This window comes from Desmodus rotundus, chromosome 2, assembly GCF_022682495.2.
Source record: "Desmodus rotundus isolate HL8 chromosome 2, HLdesRot8A.1, whole genome shotgun sequence".
NCBI classification, from domain to species: domain Eukaryota; kingdom Metazoa; phylum Chordata; class Mammalia; order Chiroptera; family Phyllostomidae; genus Desmodus; species Desmodus rotundus.
The window spans coordinates 89,569,334-89,586,414 of record NC_071388.1 but is presented as its reverse complement, the minus strand read 5'-3'; the positions used below and the strand labels follow the sequence as shown (position 1 = coordinate 89,586,414).

Here is a 17,081-nt window from a genome sequence, read left to right as displayed (position 1 = left end):
ACAATATCCTTACATTCTGACAGCCAGCATGCTCATTCACCCTCAAGCTTTAGATGGTAGTGAACGGCATCCCAGCTTCCCAGGTACCTCAATTATGAGAAAAAGGATGCCTTAAATAGAAAATACAGGTAATCAAATCTCTGAAAGAAATGTGTGATAAGTAAAGAAATTGGCATTGTGGTTTATGCATCTATTAAGGAGTTCACATATAGAGATGACCAACCACTTTTTTTGCAATTCAGCTTACCAATGACCACCAAAGATGTGTGTGTATGTGTGTATGTGTGTACACACTACACCTCAGCTCCATGAATATAGTCACATATGGAGAGAAGTGTTAGAAGCTGCCTCAGATCATGTTATATAAGAAACTAAAATGGGCAGAAAAATATTTTAAAGATAGGATATAAACAGATTTATGTACCTAACAAATTGAGTGCATAGGGGATGAAGTAAAAAGAAAAAAAAATTTCCTCTGCCCTCATGGAACATAATTTAGTGGGAATAAAAGTCAATGTGGCAGACTACTGGCACATTGTAAGTGAAGTTCAATTCCTAGTCTCCTGTGTGATTAGGTGTGGGCAGGTATTGAGTCCTAGTCAATGGATTGTGAGTGGGAATGATGACTGTCATTTCAAGGCCTGACCTATAACGCCTCCTGCATATGATCCTCCAAGATCTTTCCTCAGGCGCCATTCAGATCTTATGATGCAGGGAGACTTAGAAGTCACAACTTAAAGGGGACGGAGCTGCCAGCAGCCTAGGTTCTTGAATGACTGTTGAACAGGGCACCCAGCCACTGGCTTGGCCCCTCATTGGCTCTTTCCTTAACTTATACTATATCACTATGAAATCAAGGGTAAATGAACAAAATAAGAATTTAGAATTTGCTGTCACTGTAGTTTGTATCCCTTTTCAAGCAGTAAAACTGTAATTGCAGTTCAAGATGGTGAGTGCTGTCTGTGCCAGAGAAAATACGATGTACCGTGGGATTCCAGAAACAGGAAACTTACCCAGGAAGTGGGAGCTCAAGGAAGGTTTTCTCGAAACATGATATAGAAACTAGGCCTGAAGGATGACAGAAATTTGTAAGACAAGTTGGGAGTTGGGGGAAGAAAGGAGAAGCAAGAAGAATGTTCTAAACAGTGTGAACAGAAAAGGTAGAAGAGAACTGAAGTCAATTAAAAATGTTGGAAACACTTTGTGCACAGTGAAGAGATGCAGGTGGAGAAGTAAGCAGAAGCTATATAGCAAAGGCCCCATGGGAGAAATGACATTCAACTGGAACTTACAAGGGCTCTCACCTAAGGGCAAGACAGTGGTGGCCTGATCTATGTAGTGAAGGCTGTAGGGATGAAGAGAAGGGAACAGGTTTAAAATGTGGACTCAGCACAGCTTGGTTAATGATTCCTATACAGGAAATGAAGAAGAGAGAGAGAGAAGTCAAAATAACTGCGAGATTTCTGTCTCAAGCAGCTATTTGGATCATGCTGTTATTAACTGAGAAAATCTACAGAGAAGGAGTTTTAGAAGTGGCCAGGAGCATGAAGATGAATTAAATTTTGGGCTGATTGATTTTGAGTACATATGAGACATTGAATTCCAGCAGAGGGTTGACCGTGTGAGTTTGAATCTTAGCTATGAAACTGGGATGTAGATAGGTATTTGTGAGACACCAACATGTGCACAAAAACTGGAGGAGCTGTGGACACCAGGGACGGTCAGTCCAGGGAGAAAAGTGGACCTAAGAAGAAACAGTGAAGAATGCTTTCATACAACAGACTGGCAGAAAAAAGAAGATTGAAAAGGAGGAGCCAAAAAGGCAGGAAGAAAGTATATGGTGTTACAGAAGCCAAGGGGACTGAGGACTTCCGGAAGCAGGGGAAGTCAGTACAACTCAGCAATATTTGTTAGTGAACCCTGCATGTCAGCTGCTGGGTCCGTGGTGTCAAATGCTGTGGAGAAGACGGATTTCCGTATAGCTCTTGACTGCTAGGAAGCCACTGCATTAGACCCATTGGCTTGTATCCAGAGTCTATAGGAAACAGAATTGCAAAGCACTTGAAGACTTGCAAAAACATTGTAGATTATCTATTAAAAGCTTGAATTCCAGAGCAAGACTCCCTGGGTTGAATTCTGGCTTAGTTCTAAGTTAGATGTATGATTTTGGGAAAGTCTATTGATTTTTCTCCTTTCCTCTAATTCCTTACTTGTAAAATAGTACTTTTTTAGTAGGGTGATTGCAAAAATTGAGAGTCATTCCTATCAAGTTATTAGAAGAGTGACTGGCATGAAGTAAGTGTTAAAAAGTGATCTTAGAATCTATAAAATAGGGCATCCACAGTTAGTGCAGGTGTTGAAAATATAAGCATATCCTACCAACTGGAGACTTGAATTTCCTGATGAGTTTTACAGTTGCCTGACTTCCCTTGGTCTTTCCAGGAGGCTGATTCAAGGTAACTAATCTCTCCTTCCCTAGGGTGACCCAAGTTAAGAAGTACATTCCAAAAGGCAGCACCAGAAAGGGGTAATTGGCACGCGCCAAGAGAATGGCAGTTTTCTGGGATATTAGCTTTATGATGGGGAAGTAATTTCTACTGGCAGGGTCACCTACATCTCCTTCTCTTTCACTTCTCTGAGCCACCAGTAGTTCAGATTCTTGTGTAGTAATTGTGACTTCTAGCCCACTGCCTCCCACCACTCATTGAAAAGGAGGGCCCAGGCAGTCTCTGTATCAAAAGCAGCTATGCTTCTCTTTTGGCATCTGGTTGGTTGTGATTTTGTGAACCTATGTATCACAGAGTCAATCTGAGTTTTATTTTTCTCATTGAGATGGCTTTATCTTTGTCCCTCTGTAGCAATTTCTTCAGTTACCTATTTAAAAAAATTTATATTGTTATGTATTTTTAAAGTTATCTCATATCCTTTTTAGAACAAGGCAAAGTAAAAAATGCATAGCAGAAAACAATAACTAGCCATAAATAATAATTAGACACTGTGAATTACTGGGACATATGATGTAGCCCTCCTAACTGACAGAGCAAGAAAGAATGAAACAGAGAGGGGAGAGGAAAGGGAACAGAGAACACTGTATTTATGTTTTAAACAGTTTTCAGAAGGATGAAGAAAATGATCTCTTTAGTCTGGGACCGTATTGCTCATGTTAGGCTTTCACTGACAGTCCGCAGTCACTCATCTCCCCTTCCATGGACCAGCATCATTCATTCATTCATTCATTTTCCTCCCTCTTATTCTGAGAACTGACCTCCACAGAAGTCACTGAGTGACTTGTAACAGAAAAGAGAAAGGAATTGTTTTAACAGAGGCGATGCAGTACTAATGGTGATAATAGTGGCCAAGAAATAGAACTAGGAAGTAATCCTCAGAGAACATTGTGTTTATTTGTAAACTATACTACTGTTACCTAGGTTTACTGCTGTTACCTAGAAATCTCAGATTACTAAGCAATTGACAGACACCTTTTAAATACCTCTTACTTAAGAGCAACAGACATTTTTCCTAGCAAGTCCAATTGCCCACACAGGGTGGCACTAGTTAGGTCCATATAATTTAATTCTAGCCGTATCACTGGAACCCTGATGAAGTATGATAACTTTATGGGAAATTTCATTTGTATTAAAATGGGTAATTAAATGTTCTTCTTTGGAGGTCAGAAAATAATGTGAAAAAACTGCGGGTTTACTGAAAAGGAAGAACTTATTGGATTCTGTGTAGCATGCGGACAACGTGGGAGGAGGAACACGTGTGTGCTGCTGTGACCTTCCTGTCACTGCTCTCTTGCCCGGCGTAGGTGTCAGTGCTGCTCTATGCTTCCTCCACAAGCAGCCCTGTGGAGCTTGCTGAGGCCTGAATAGTGCCAATAGGCTTCTGGGAACAAAAGGATCAATGACACTCTGCCACTGTCCTGAGAAAGCAGGTCATTTCAGTCTTATTGGTCTCCAGCTGAATTTTGTTTGGATCTTGTCCTGAGAGTCTGAACCAGCTTGCACAGGTTATTGAAAGAGTGATCCCTTTACTGTGGAACCTTGTTCAACATGTAGCAGGCAGAGCTGACGCCATTTAGAGAACTATCTAGTTTCCTAGATAAATTAAATCCCACCCACTCCCCTTGGCTTTACACCGTAGTTTAAGGCTAAGGCCACTTGGCCTTATATGAGCAGACCTCTAACAACATCCACACTGTTACCTTTCCCTGGTCACTTCGTGCACTCTCATTTACTCACCTGTCATTTGGGAGCCTCTACCTTTCAAGCATTGTGCCTCACACGGGGGGTACAATGATCAGCTTCCCTGGAGTTTAAGTTTATGGAGGATATGTTCATCAACCAGAGAATTAATAAATCAATTCAAATATTAAAATACATAAAAGAGGAAAGGCTGAGTCCGAGTCCCAGAAAAGCTCTCCTGGGGGAGTAGCAGAAGAATTGGGGCAGGAGAAGGAGGTGGTCAGAGTCTTCAGGCAGAGGATGTGTGGCAGCTGTCCATTCCGGGCCAGCCTTTACAAGTCCTCAAGGAGTGTTTGTGTGAAATTGTGGCACGTTACACGTCTCAGTGTACACCTACAGCCTCAGTGGCACAGTGATCTAAATACGGCAGACTGGTCCCGGAACAGTGTTTATTCCTCAATGTTTCGTTGTTGTTGCTGTTGTGCTTAAAAACAGTCCCTTCCTAGAGCCTGACCAGGAGCTTCGGGACCTATAAGAGGACGTATCTGACTGTCTCTTGACATCAAGTACAGCATTTAAAAAAATTGTATTTGAATTCCTTCTAGCCAAGTCTTTAAAAGACTCATACTGATTAAGATGAAAGAGATAATCTTAGAAGATGGAGAACATAGATATGATTTTTTAAAAAATAGCAACTGAAGAAGAGTTTCAGAAGCAAACTCTGAAGGTATAATAGAAGAAAATAGTGATGAGCTAAAGACTTATAATTTTGTATAAATTTACAATTTTAGCCAATTTATACCAAGAAAGTAGTCATTTGTATGTAAAGGCAACACAATACCATCCTCATATAAATGAGAAATCAGAAGATATACTTTTCTTGAAAAATTTACCTATAAATACTCCAATCAAAAGAAAACCACCAGGTATGGAATTATTATAAAGAGACCAGCAGTAAATACTGAAATAGGTAAAAATAAATTCATATTGATCAAGGTTAAGGTTCATATTGATCAAGTATCAAGGTTAAGTTTATTCTTCACAATGCAGCAAAGCCTCTTCAATATTCAATGGCTGGTTCTATGTTATAACTTAGCATGTACATAAGTAATGTGCTAAACTCAGTGACAGGGTTGTTTGTTTGGTAGTTATTTCTTCTTCAGTTTGAATGTTTGTTATTATTAAATCTTACTGGTGTCCAGAGATACAGTATAATAAGTTGTTTCCAGGAAAGGAGTTTAGAAGAAAATACTTTGTACAAAATATCGTGTTTATATTATTTCATAAACTACCATGAGATTAGATGAGAAGGCTTAAAACCTTCCTAGCCCATTTCTATTTCTATGCTTTTTAAAAATATTCTCACTAAAATTAAAAATTAACCATTCATATTATCACTGGAAATTCAATTAAGTCTAATGACACTTGTCGTCAGTTCTGGGTTGAACAGAGCAGACAGAAGCATGTTCTGTAAGAGCTAATTCTAGCTGGCTCCTCAGGATGTCATGAAACAGAACCAAATCTCTTAACCCACACTTCTGCCACCTTCCCAGTGGCTGTTCCTTTCACTGCTGGAAAAGAGAAAAGCAGGAAAACGCATGGTGGGTTAATTGGGGGAAATATTAAAATACTTTCCAAGAAATTTAAATTTTAAAGATCATTCATTAAGGAACTGCTATGTGCCAAATAAAAGAGACAGGTGAGCAAGTGTGATGTAAGGTAAGTGGAGAATGAAGAATAAATGGTAATAAAAATAAAAGAAATGTTGATTTGGTCATTGTTTCCTCTTCATGGAATTAAAAAAGTACGAATGAAAGATGGATTTATTTGAGATAAATGTCATTTGCTAGGCTCCTCTTTTGGTCAGGGTACACCTTCTCATGTGGGTCTTCGCTTTGTAGTTGCTTTTTATGCATTTTCACATTTGAGGCTCAGAATAACTATATTAACTAGATAAATGTTATTCCTGTTTTTTAAGATAAGAAAGCAGTATTAAGAGGTAAGATGACTTGCCTCAAGTTACAGAGCCAGTAGGTGACAGAGAATTGAACCCAAGAACTGAGCCCAAGGCTGTCTGACACCAAAGACTGTATTCACCCTGCTCTGGTAGTCCTGTAGAGTGTTGTTAGCTCTACTACAGCCTGCATCAGCAGAACCAGGGCTGAGCCATGAAAGAGCTCAGCCATGGTCCCTACCACACAACCACTCATAAGAGAAGGCCTTTGATAGCTGCTGCCTCTGCCTCTCCCACCATCACCTCTCAGCTTCCTGTCATAAGATTACCCAACCTTCATGCTCTGAGCCGTTGCTTTTTGGGGGAGGGGTTTCCTCTGCTGGCCCTGAAACCCTTTCTTTGTTAATATCTTCCTCCCTTGTACTTTAAAAAATATCCTTCAGTCTTCCCTCCAAATTTATTGAGTTGTTAATATATACTGATAATCAGGAGGAGTCACAGTTCTAAGTGTTAGAAATAATTCAGCACACAAATCAGACACACACACACACACACACACACACACCCTTGCCCTCATGGGATTTACTTTCTTCTAGGGGCAAACCAGATAAGAAATGATACAGGATGTTAAAAAGGTGCTGTAGAAAGGGGACAAGAAGTGAGATAGAGGGAGCTGCAGATTTAAATAGAATTATCTTGGACTCAGATCAAGAACATGATATTTGAACAGTAGTTAGAAGAAAATGAAGTATGGGTCATGTGGACTTCTGGGGGAAGACTTTTCCAGGTGGAGGGAATTGGTAAAAGGGCCCTGAGGTGGGAGCAACCTTGGCATGTTGGAGGCACAGTAAGGAGGCCAATTTGGGTGAAGTGAAATGAGAAAAGGGAGAGAATAGTGCAGTGGGGTTATAAGATATTAATTGGGTATAATATGTGGCCTTTCATGCTAATTTTGTAGATATCTACCCTTCCTCACTGCCCACTTTCCTTCTCTACCCATGTGACCAAGATTCTGGTGGGTTTTATTTACATCAGAATCCATCTCAGGTAGACACATAATTCTAGGACTAGATTGTTTGTTTTTATTAAAACACACATATAACTTAGACTGGTTGGTTAGTCAACCACTCTAATTTCCTACCTTGAGTTCCAAAAGGGATTTAAGGGGAGTAATAATAAAGTGCAACATTTTACACATATTATAAACCAGGTACTATATTAGGTGGTTTGCATGTCTAGTCTCTTCTGTTGATTTTAATAACCCACTGAGAAAGGTACTACCCATACTAACTTTCTTCCTTTTCTTGTTTCTCTTGTCTTCTCCATTTCCTCCAAACAACCTCACTTTTAGCCATGCTTTAAGAATTCTTGCTTATTATTTGCCAATCCATTATACTGCTGCCAAGAACTTCAGCTTTCTGTGGACATTTCAGTGAGAAAAATGTCACCTCATCATGTTTGCTTCATTTTTACTACATTTATTTTATTTACTAATTTTATTTTATTTTTAAATAAAATTGTATGTATTGAGGTATACAACGTGACAATCTGAGGTACACATACATAGTGTACTGATTACTATGTACTAATTAAGATATCATCTCTCCTCATATGGTTATCATTTGTGTGTGCATGTGATGACAGGTCCTGAAATCGACTTTCTTAGCAAATTTCCAATATTCAGTACAGTATTATTAACTGTAGTCAATATACGTACATTAGGTATCCCTACCTGTTGACCCCGCATGACTCCAACTTTGCACCGTTTGACCAGTACCTCCCCGTTTCCCCCACCTCCCCATCCCTGGTAACTACTGTTCTACTCTGTTTCCGTGCATTTGACTTTTTTTTTAGATTCCACCTATGAGTGAGATCATGCACTTTTTTCTTCTGTGTGTGGCTTATTTCACTTAGCATAATGTGCTCTAGGTTCATCCATGTTGTTGCAAATGGCAGAACCTCCTTTTTTAAGAATGAATAATATTCTAATTGTATAAACATTAGAATATACGTATTCTAATTTTATGTTTATATAATTAGAATATATATGTATATATATGATTTCTTTATCCATCAGTGGAAACAGATGGTGTTCATATCTTGGCTATTGTGAATAATGCTGCAATGAACATCAGAACACGGATATCTCTTACAGGTGACTGATATCGTTTCCTTTGTGTATATACCCAGAAGAAAGATTGCTGAGTCTTTAGTAGTTTTACATTTAGTTTTTCGAGAAACCTCAAAAATGGTTTTTCGTACTGTTTTCGATAGTGGCTGCACCAAATTACCTTCCTACCAACTGTGTACAAGGATGCCCTTTTTCCACATCCTCACCAACACTTGTTATATTCTATTTTTTTTATAATAGCTACTCTAATAGCTGTGAGGTAATATCTCATTGTGGTTTTGGTTTGCATTTTCCTGATGATTAGTAATGTTGAACATCTTTCCATATACCTGTTGACCATTTGTATGTCTTCTTTGGAAAAACGTCTATTCATGTCCTTTGCCCATAGTTTAACAGATTGATTCTCATTTTGCTATTGAGTTCCATGATTTCCTTATACCTTTTGGATATTAATCCATTATCAGATATATGACTTGCAAATGTTTTCTCCCAATTCATAGGTTGCCTTACATTTTGTTTATTGTTTCCTTTGCTGCGCATTTTTTTTTATTTTGACATAGTATACTTTTTTATTTTTCCTTTTATTTTTCCTTTTGTTATCTAAGAAATCATTGCCTAGGCCAATGTCAAGGAATTTTCCCCTCTGCTTTCTTCTAGGAGTTTTACAGTTTCGGGTCTATGTTTAAGTCTTTAATCTATTTTGAGGGTTTGTTTGTGTGTGTGTGTGTGTGTGTGTGTATGTGTGTGGTGTAAGATAAAGGTGCAATTTCATTTATTTGTGAGTGAATATCCAGTTTTCCAAGCACCATTTATTGAAGAAACTATCCTTTCCCATTGTGCACTCTTGGCACCCTTGTTGAAAATTAGGTGACCATATAAACTGGGGTTTATTTCTGGCCTCTCTATTCCACTCCATTGGCCTATGTGTCTGTTTTTACAACAGTATCACACTGTTTTGATTACTATGGCTTGGTAGTACAGTGAGAACCTAGGAAGTGTGCTGCCTCCAACACTGTTCTTCTCAAGGCTCCTGGCCTATCTGCCCTGAAGTTTAGGGAAAAGGGGACCAATGCCTGACTCAGGCTGAAGAGGATATGGTGGGAGCCCATTCTTGGCTGGCAGTGCTAAACGGGCCTAGTGAAGACAGATATGACCATAATCAGGGAAAGAAGCACTTTTCTTAAGTAAGAGGCCAAAGCGCCTACTTTCCCAGCCAAAACTAAAGGCCATGCAAGGAATTCTCATCCAGGGAGAATACTCAAGAGAAATTAAGAAGCCCCCAAATGAGATAGGCCCCCTGAAGCTCGAGGGCTGCAGGAAGGAAGCAGCAGAAAACTGGAGGAGAAGTGTAACCTGCACCAGAGAGACAGCAGCCACAGGCCAGTCACAGATTTCTGAGAAATGTGCCAAAGTGCCACATGAGGTCAAGATGACTATTTTTATTCTCCGCATCCTGAAAGCACCTAAATCAGATTATGGAGAGGATGACAAAGAAGGTCTTTCCCCACCTACCTCTCCTTTTTTCCCTCTACCTTGTGATTCCCCCAAATACATTCAAGCCAATAACTAGGACTGGAAGAGAGGAAGAAGCCAGGAAATCAGGAAAACATCTCCCATGTCTCCCCCCACCCCCAACCCACAGACAACCTCACACCCAGGCTTCCACAGCAGACACAGACCCAGGCTGCAGATGGGAGGAGGGGCAAAAGTTCTGGACCAAATTAACTTTTGCGAGTTTTGACATTATGTTTGAAAAGACTTTTAAATTATTGACAGGGATCTGGTCTTGGTACTGAAAGGGACCAGACAAAATGTATTATGTGAACTTCACCAAAAAAGAAAAAAAAAAGCAAAGGAGTCTGCATGAAATTTCTTTAGAAACTATTCAATAGAACTCACTTGGTCAGGAAATGCTGGGGAAAAATTAGTTTTTGCTAATTTACCCAGATCAGCTTATTTATTAACTACAAAGGTAAAGTTATTTATACATTTAGGCTATTATTCCTTGAGTGATCTTATTAGTCAAACTAAATTATCCAAGACTTTACCTTCTTCCTGTGTAAAATTGAACCTGAAACTTATTTTCTCAAATAATATTTTCATTGGCCTTCCATTCCATCAACACAGCATCTATTGGCATAACCACCTAATCTCCTCAACAAATGTGTAATTGTACTCTATCAATTACAGCACCTCCATCAATTTCATCACCTGCAGCACAAAGAGCCTTTAAACCTGTGCCAACATTCACTGGAGAAGTGCACTTAAAGAGTATAGATTATCAACTGTGTCCAAACACATTTGAGTCAGCCTCGTCAACCCTCAACATCAGGAGGAGGTGGATATTGACCTTCAGGCCCGCATGAAGGAGACACATGACGCGAGATCCTAATCTCTGCACAAGACCCCGTTTCCATGTTGGAGGCAGAGTGTTTGGGGAAACACGTGTTTCTGGGTGACTAAAGACAATGTGTTTGGCTGGCTTACTGGTCTAGACAGGGTGTGCAGGACTCTCTCAAGGGACGACAATAGAAAGAAGGATAGAGCTCATTACACATCATGTGATGCATTTGTAGACACACAATAATTATGAAATGAACTGACAGATAGGTCATGTGATAAATTTTTCCCAGAGACATCTTACTCCAAGGGGGAAAACTGGATAAACAAATATCCAAACTAAACCAGTCATCAAGAAGGCTACCCCTGACTTATGGGTGATAGATATGGGAAAATAAAGAAGTAAATTCTTTAACAACTTGTAACATGTGCCCCAGGTGAAATGTGGTGAGAAGGGTATAATGACCAGGTTCCCTAGAATTCACGGGACAGCACTGGAGTTTTGTATGGATTCTGTGCATATCTCCAGGCAATAAGAATCATAATAATGTTGAGAAAAAAGGGGTAACAAAAAGAGGAGCATCTTTTTCTCTGATTTATTTCCAACTGCGGAAGCAAGCCTCACTCCCAGAGGCTGCATTTCTCAGAAAACACTGGTCCAGAGAAGGGAAGGATTAAAGAGGCACAGCTGTCATGTCAGCCTTTTCAGAGCAGCTCTACCAGCTTCACACTAGAAGGGATTTAATCAGTGTCTACAGATAATTGTTGAGCACCCATCAGGAGCCCTGTGGCCATAGGACTCATTGTCTGAATTCTGACTCTTCCACTGTTCCATCCTGGTTCTTCCACTTTCTGTATGACTTTGGGTAAGTTATTTAGCCTCTGTTCCTCAGTATCTTCATCTGGAAATTGGGGATAATAACAGTACCTATAGTGTCGTTGGGAGAATTAAATGAGGTAATACATTCACTAGTTTAGAATGGTGCCAGACACACTAGAGGCACTCAAATATGAGCAAATACTGTTAATATTATTGCTTGCTACTATTGATACAATCATGGAATTGGGTAAAATACCTCACGGAGTTACTAGGAAGAAAACCGGGAGCCCTCTGTATGGCAGTCTTCTAAAAACCTGTTATTTGTCCCCCAGGATTAGACAGACAACCCTGCTGAGTCTCCTGTGGCAGTCTCTCCATTTCTCCTTATGCCCATTCTAATTCAGACCATCGGCACTTTGCATCACTTAAAATCACTTAAAATCTACATCATTTGGTCTTCTTGCTCCCTGTTCTTGCTGCTTTACTCACCATACACATAGCTTCTGCTTTACTCACCCACAGTGGCTGTCCGGTGACGGTGAGATCACAGCCCAAGTCCATAGTTCACTAAGTTTAAGTTCACCCTCACCTAGTTCCCCCTCACCTGAGCCACCTTACAGCTGCCTCCACTCACCCTGCTTATCTTCTTAGGTCCTGCACTCATTTTATTTTGTTTTTGATAAAAGTATTGTCTGAATATTTGTTGCTCATCTTCCTTCCATTTGGGGCTATATTTCCTTCCAGGAGCCTCCCTGATTTCCTTCCTGTGCAGACCTCCCTGATTCTGTTCCCCTCACCATTAGCACTTACTTATTTTCCTTACTTTTCTGTGCCTGGATACATAACATGTAACAGTGGTGGAAGATATCAGACAGCAGTGGAGGCATCTGGACACTTCAAAGCAAGCATGACATGACCAGTGAAGGTGTCAGAAGTTGCTGTCACAAGAACATCACCAGAGTCTTCTCACTGCCTTGCACACTCTCTCTGGGAACCCCCTCTTAGCTTTAGAAACCAGTATTGACACCTACAACTGATCCTGTCTGCTTCCCCTATGATTTGTGTTCAACTGCTTTTATCCAATGGCATAGTCTCCAGTTCAATCCCCAACCCTTTTCTGACATGCTTGCTCATAAATTTGTAGTTTGTTGCATCCCCCGGGCAACTTCTTCTTTCAGTGTCTGATCTCCCACTTGCCCAGGATCGGGTGTATTCACCTGGGGAGCCCACCAATGGTTACTCAAGGTGTCCAGGAAATATCCAAACTATGGTGACTAGCTAAGTTTTTAGAGAGGGCTTAACATTAAAAACAATATCATCAGGTCCAAGGGCTGTGCACAGCCATAAAGACAGGAGGGTCTGTGGGCTGGTGGGCAGTGAAATGGGAGGCTAGGCAAGCAGGCCCTGCTAGAACATAAGCTCTGTGTACGTGGGGCCCTGCCTGTCTGGTTTATCACCATGTCCCAGCACCTCAAACATTCCTGGCACGTTGTTGTTGAATAAAAAACTTGCAGAAGGCACAGGGCAGGAGAAGGCCTCAGGGCAGGAGAAACCCCTGAGTTATGCCAGTGTTGTCCCACCCCAGATTGGTCAGGTGTCTGATTGTTCCATGTGGGCTTGTTTCACCTTGCCACTTAGCTTGTCAGCCTCCTGTCTTTTCTGAGGACAGAAAATGCAGTTGGGACTCAGCAAACACCAATTAGTTCAGGTTGAATTGAACTGGGTTTCCCTGGGTAACTCGTGAAGTTTGTTATGAGTTACAAGGATTTATTCTAGTTAAAGAATGTTGTTTCCATTTTCATCAACATTTGTTTAAAACCTATCCTTTTACTGAGGGGAAAATATGAATTGGATGTCTGCAGGAAAATAAGTAGCTTAATGATTACAACTGAATTATCCCGTTCATTACATCTTAGAATTTGAAATAAAACCATCAGCTTTTGAAATGGGCCCCCAAGACGTGCTCCATTTTGCTCATTTCCTTTCTTAAAAGAACACACAAGGGTGAATCCTACCAGCTTCCACGGTAGTCAGTGATCATCACCCTCCAGCTTGCGAAGACAAAATTTGGACTTTTTGGTTATAATTTAGTGATTATTCTAAGAATATAATTTTTATTTAGATATTCTCAACCATTGATTTAACATGTTTTTTTTTTTACATAAAATTCAGACTGAGAATTGTTCCAAACATAATCTATTATTATTGACAGAGGTTGAAATTTTATAAAGCAAAATATAGCTTCTCTTATGTCAGAGCCTGGTTTAAAACAGGGTTTCTCAACCTCGGCACTATTGACTTTTGGACCAGATGGTTCTTTGTTGTGGAGGCTGTCCTGTCTTGTGCTGTATGACATTTAGCAGCATCCTTGGTCTCTACATATTAGAAGTTAGTAGCACCTCCCAACTTCCCACTGTGGCAATCAAAGTGTCCCCAAAGCCTTGGCTGGGTTTCGCAGTTGGTTGGAGTGTCATCATGTACACCAAAAAGTTGTGAGTTTGATTCCTAGTCAGGGCATATACCTAGGTTGCAGGTTTGATCCCTGGTAGGGGCACATAAGGGAGGCAACCAATCGATGGTACTTTCTCATATCAATATATATTTTTTTCTCTCTCTTTCCCTCTAAAATCAATAAACATGCTTTGGGTGAGAATTTTTAAAAAATGTCCCCATACACTAATGTCCCAGGAGGTTGGGGGGCAAAGTTACCCTGGTGAGAACCACTGATCTAAAACAGTCCTGAAGTCCAACCTGGTGGGTGGGACCTTATTTTAAGGAAGTCTTTTGATTCTTCAGAAATTTCCCAACTATATCACCATAGTATGACAGTAGATCAGGTAGTGTTTTTCTGTTTCTAACAAATATATTTATTTGTGCTCTCCTTCCTCCCTAATACGAGAGCTCTAATAAATTGTGGAGTCCCTAAGGGTAACATTGTCCTTTTCCTTTCCTTGAATTTCTTCCAGAAATAAGAATGGTGTGTGGTCTGATGACAACATGTGATGTATGGCAACTAACCCCATAGAAAACTCAGCTAAAAGAAATTCATTTCTGCTTACAGCTGGAAGAAGGGGTCATATGGCATGATTTTCCTCTTTTGTTCACTGTTGCATTTCCAGCACCTAGAAGAGTATCTGGTACATACTAAGTGCTCAGTACATATGTAATAAATGGGTTACATCATTTCCTTTAAAAAAAATTTAATGGGGTCCCTGACCCATTTTTTAAGGGAAGACATTTCTTAAGACTTAAGGTTCTCTTTATTCTGCATTTTCTAATATTCATCTGTGCTTCTTTGCCACACAATGCCGCTCCTCTGACCCAAGCTTAGCCACTAATATTTTCTCAAATTCTCATCAACATCTTTGCCAATGAATAACTGTTCAGTTTGTTCTCTTCATTTAGAATGTTTATAAAGCTCTCAACTGAATCAAATAAATATAACACACACTTCAAGAATCAGCTTATTTCATCTCTCCTAGGTAACATCTGAGTTCATAAACTCATGGAGACCTTTCTTTGCTTAAAGCCTAAGACTTATTGGTCTGTACTTTTCCTTGTGCATTTAGGAAATTCTTTTGAGAGGAAGGGATAAAAAGCAAGAGAGAGAGAGAGAGAGAGATGTGAGAGAGAAATATCGATCAGTTGCCCTACATATGTGCCCCAACCAGGGATCAAACCAATAACCTAGGCGTGTGCTCTGACCAGAATCAAACCCCCAACCTTTTGGTGTACAGGACGATCAACTGAGCCACATCAGCAAGGGCTCCCTGTGCATTGTAATTCTGTAAGAGGCAACACCTTTCACCTTATGATTTTGAACCATCATTTCCATGTGTGCATGTCCTCTCTCTCCATGTGCTCTGCAACCTTACTGAAGGCAGGAACAAATTACCATTTTTTAACACCATAGAATGTATTGAATGATATCCATATAGTGAAGGAATGTTATTCTCATTAATTCTTTTATTCATTCATTTATTCAACTAACATTTTTTACTGGCCTATTCTGTGCTAGGCATATGTTGGGAGGCAAAACAAATACGTTCCTGTTTTTATGCAGTGTTTAGATCAGACAGAGAAAACATGGTATCTCATGAGGTGAGAACCAGATTTAACATCAGAAGACTTTGGTGTAAATACTAACTTGGCCACTTACTATCATGTGACCATTTATGCTGTCAGCATCTCAGTGTTTCCATCTGGACAATGGGAATGATAATGCTTGTTCTGTCTACCTGTCATAATAAAGAAGATCAAACCACATTGCATTGTATGTGCCAACATTTTCTAAGTGACTGAACGTGATGGCGTTAATTTGTTCACAAATTCTTTGATATGCTCCCATGCAAGAAGTGGAATCTAATTCTCCTCTTGTTGAGTATGAGCTGGACTTAGTGACTTGCTTCTGACAGCAACCAGAATAAAGCAAAAGTAACGGTGTGCAATTTTGGAGACTAGATCATAAAAAGGCAGTGTGGCTTTTGTCTTGCTCACCCTATTTCTTGAATTCCTTGGTCTAGGGGAGGCCAGCTGCCACGTTGTGACAGCCCCATGGAAAGGCCATGTGGTGAGGAGCTGAGGCCTCCTGCCAACATGCTCCAGCTTAAAAACTGAACCCTCCGACCCTGTCAAGCCTTCGCACAACTGAAGCCCCAGCCAACAGCCTACTACCTCATTGGAGAACCTGAGCCATACCATCCAGCTTCGCTGCCCTTGATTTCTGACCCTAGAAACCATTTTTTAAGGATTTTATTTATTCTTAGAGAGGGGAAGGGAGGGAGAAAGAGAGGGAGAGAAACATCAATCAATGTGTGGTTGCCTCTCACGTGGACCCCACTGGGGACCTGGCCCGCAAGACAGCATATGCCCTGAGTGGGAATGGAACTGGCAACCCTTTGGTTCATGGCCCATGCTCAATCCACTGAGTTATGCCAGCCAGGGCTCTGGAAACCATTGGAGACAATATATGTTTTATAAGTTGCTAAGTTTTGGGGTAATTTGCTATGAAGCAATAGATAAATAATTCATAGAGTACTGTAGCTACTTAAGGTTTTAGTTCTGAATATGCTAATATTTGTTATATGAAGAATATCATAATCTACTATGGTTTATTGCTGAGTGATAAATTAGAAGTAAAAGAAAAAGAAACTCAAAAATAAAATGACAAAATCTTAAGAACTAGGAAAAATCAGGTGAATGTAAAATTTCTAACGAGAGATTTGCAGGCATCTCTCACTCTGCCACACTCTATTTCTGAGCTCTACCAGCCTGTGACAGCGGCTGCAGGCCACACGCCAAAGGGTACAGGATACAGGAGATGTTCATCTCCACCGACCGCTGTTGTTTTATTCCACTTCCTGTTCTCATTTTGAGTTAAATTAATAGCTTTAATTAAATAGGGTGAAAACTTTACTTCTACTCTACAGAGAATATGTTTGTGTGTGTGTGTGTGTGTGTGTGTATTAGACAAAGTCACTGTGGTTCTTTGTTAAACACAAAGGCCATGGACTTGAAAATTAACAATTTGTTTGCATCAATGCCAACTTCTGAAAGTCGGTGTTGTCCCTTTGCCATAGCAACACTGACCCAGCCTGACCTCCACTATTAATACCACCATTGGGAGGCTGAATTCGCAGTCCTCACTAG

At 40.2% G+C, this 17,081-nt stretch overlaps 1 protein-coding gene across 3 annotated transcripts in view; it reads right to left on the bottom strand.

Moving 5' to 3' along the window:
• Positions 1-17,081, bottom strand: part of CD96 (CD96 molecule) — an 84,845-nt gene that overhangs the window by 19,965 nt on the left and 47,799 nt on the right. The gene's annotated exons all lie outside the window — the stretch shown is intronic.